At 38.2% G+C, this 3,271-nt stretch overlaps 1 protein-coding gene across 1 annotated transcript in view; it reads left to right on the top strand.

Moving 5' to 3' along the window:
• Positions 1–346: 346 nt before the first annotated feature.
• LOC117104376 (LIM and senescent cell antigen-like-containing domain protein 2) overlaps positions 347–3,271 on the top strand; it is a gene marked incomplete at its 3' end in the record, with an annotated part of 13,965 nt that continues 11,040 nt past the window's right edge. The window contains 1 exon segment of the mRNA XM_033245200.1: positions 347–443.

Genomic DNA, 3,271 nt, shown 5'->3' with positions numbered 1-3,271 from the left:
CAATGATAGGGTGGACAAGAGCGCGGTAAACTTTTATAACACGATCCCGAGATCGAACCAACTTAAAACAAACCCCAGCCACGACACCAGACTTTGCTGCTAATAATGTCACTCCAAAAATTGACAAGGCCATTTTATTCTACGTTTCCCTTATTTAAGCATCATAATACTACATAATACAAAGAGAAAAACTATATATAGTACAAGTTACCAGAATTAGAATACCTAATTAAGCATTTATATAAAAACATTCATATTGCACTTAAACTCATAGTGCACATTATCAGTTGTAGACTTTCCTTTAATTGGGTTTAGATTGTAACCATTTTCTGCCAACGATAGGCGCACTCTAAAAAAATTCTCAAAAGGGAAGGCGGTGTCGTTTTACACACTGGGTTGGCTCGCCCACAAGTTGGCTTTCGGGTTTGGTGAAAGAATCTGTGGTAAGTCAAAAATTATTTTACAATTTTAGTTGGACGTGTAGTGACATATTCCTTAAAAATTCAACTTGCTGTTTAAATTCATGTCCATGTGTAAGTATGGTAAACAACTAGGCCTACGGTATATATTTTCTCTGTCTGTAGCAGTAGATTCAACCGAATGCTAAACAACAAGCTCCCTCCACCTACTGTAGTCTGTAGCTAGGCCCTGGCGGCACCTCTGTTAGGCCGGTGCGCCTTAGGCCTAGCTTAGGTGTTTTAGACTAGACTTTAGTATACCGAAGTGTGCCTGAATGGCGAAAGGTGAAATCTAGTGTATAGGCGAATCGAATTTGTCGAATATTTGACATCGGCTAGCCTACTGCTAGGCCAGGCCTAGTACTTATGCTAGCTATTTATTATAGCCTAGGCTAGGCCTAAGCCTATTTTTTTAGGCTAGGCCTAGCCCTAAGCCTACAATAAATTATGTACTTTGCGGGAGTAGATAAATGCAGTCTTGGCTAGGCATAGCTGACTAACCAAGGCCTCAACTCAGGCCAGGCTACAGCTAGGCAGAATGTCAGTTCGACCGGATGCATTTAGTGCGAACTAAACAAGGGCAAATTTATATCGTCGCCCTTTTTCCGATCAGTGGAAAAGGCATATAGTAAAATTAAAAATATTGGCGTTTGTGAGCAATACAGTTTAATTTTATATAGGTAAGCAGTAAGTATATATACTTTTAAATATAAGATCTGATAAATATAGGGTGATTCCATGTCAAATCAACCAGTTTCAGAACAAATCCCCAGGTGACCCCCTCAGATTTTAATGAAATTTGGTCAGAATGATGATATGTTGCTCATATGAACATATGCAAAATTTGAAAGTCATACTCCATGTCGTTTTTGAGATATGGCCGTTTGAAATTTGCTGGACTTAGTCATTTTATGCACTCGTGAATCGTGAAAAGTGACATTTTGAATAATTTCGGATTTCAGAATGCCATATTTTAGTCTACAGACAAGACAAAGAGCTCAAAGTTGGCATTCTGACTTACTTTTTGCCGAATTTTATGAATCTGCACTCAGATTTAAAGTATCATCTTTAGATTTCAAGTTATGATTGTCTAAAGTAGGGTCCAGAATGAGCGATTAAGTTTTTTTTCAATTTTTGGGGTGACCCTGAATGAAAACTAGAGGTAACATGGGCTCCATTCTACTTGAATATAATCTATGGTCACAGGACTACATCCAGAAATAATAACAATCCCATTAAAGCTTTAAATCAGAAAATACAGAGTCCCAAAATGGGCCCCAGCCAGAAAAATCCTTTAAATGGCTCGACATTCGTGACCCCGGATGACCCCGCGATCAGTTGAAATAATTTTTGAAACTCTAACCTGTCAAAGATAGGTATCATAGTAATATGTACACAAAATTTCAGCTTTGCTACTCAACTCCTTCAAGGTGCCTTGTCTGTTTGAAATGGAGCCATTTTTCATAAAATTTGACTTCAAGCAATGTGTATAAAGGGAAAAGGATACATTAACATTAATGTCTTACTATTTAACTTATAATCAGTCCATAAAAGCCAATTTCTATGGAATACACAAATGGCAAACTTTGAAAAACTTGCGATTAGTTAAATTTGCATTCAGTTAGATTCTGTACATTTACATGGATGTCAAGGGTTCGCATCAAATGGTGGCCTGTATGGTTCTTGAGCAAAATTTATTGCGAAGTTGAGAACTCATGACATCGTATTATTATTAAGACCAAATTACTACAAGAAAGTTTTTAAACCATTGATTCTTTGCTGATGATACTCTCAATTTTGAGTCCCAGTTCCTTTACTTAATAAATTCTGAAAGTTTAGTTTTAATCATCTCAAAATCTTCATTTGTATGTTTGTAGTGGCGACCACCATGACCCATTAGCTGTGGAGCCAAAACAATGCATATTATGTCTTGCAATGGTATCCAGCATTCATTGTATGTATTTTGTTGCCAAGATAGAGTGTTGGATGTTCTTGCTCGCTTCATGAACTTAACATACACATCATTCTCCTCATCTGACCGTTCGGTGACCATACCAATGTACCACTCACTGTCATAAATGCAAGCAATATAACATCCAGGTTGACATTCATTGGTCACTATTTGATTGCTTACACCTGCATGGACACTGTTGATGGTAACAACATCAGAATGCTGATCACTGGATAATCGTCGCATTTCAATATTTCCATCATCAGTTGGTATAAAGCTGTGGTGTGACTTGGTTCCTGCAATTGTTTTGGAGGATGCAAACCTGTCACTAAGGTTATACTTCTCTGCATTGGCTTGAATGTCATCACTACTAACATATAGAAATTTAATTCAGGTGATGTTCCCATCAGCCCACTCAAACATCTGCAGTGGACTGAGAATTTGGTTCTCAACAGTAGCTTGGAGGCTTGCTCTGGCAACCAGCCTTTTTGTGGACCCCCTAAGCCATCACACGGGCTCTTTCCATGACTGGTTGCGAAGAAATGCCATTCAGCAATAAGTCCATGATCAGATGAATGGTGACAGAGATTTGTCATATTTTTGTGATTTTTATATTGGCTTGCAGCCCCATCACTGTAATATATGCATTTCCGCAAGCCTGGAATCTGATCCTTGATGTAAGGAATCAAGTGAGAGATGAAAGCATGGACGGCTGTAGTATCATGTTTCATACAATCTGAAATCATAACAACGCTTATGCACTTCAGTTCTCCTTCCACATTATGATATACTGCAAATGGATGCACTGTGGCTTGACTATTATCCCAGTAATAGCCCTGTATAGCATCTTGAACGAGGAAAC

The sequence above is a fragment of the Anneissia japonica genome, unplaced genomic scaffold, assembly GCF_011630105.1.
Source record: "Anneissia japonica isolate Jap-2015-1 unplaced genomic scaffold, ASM1163010v1 scaffold2551_len14257_cov139, whole genome shotgun sequence".
NCBI classification, from domain to species: domain Eukaryota; kingdom Metazoa; phylum Echinodermata; class Crinoidea; order Comatulida; family Comatulidae; genus Anneissia; species Anneissia japonica.
The sequence above is the reverse complement of the archived record's forward strand: the minus strand, read 5'-3'. Positions and strand labels throughout refer to the sequence as shown.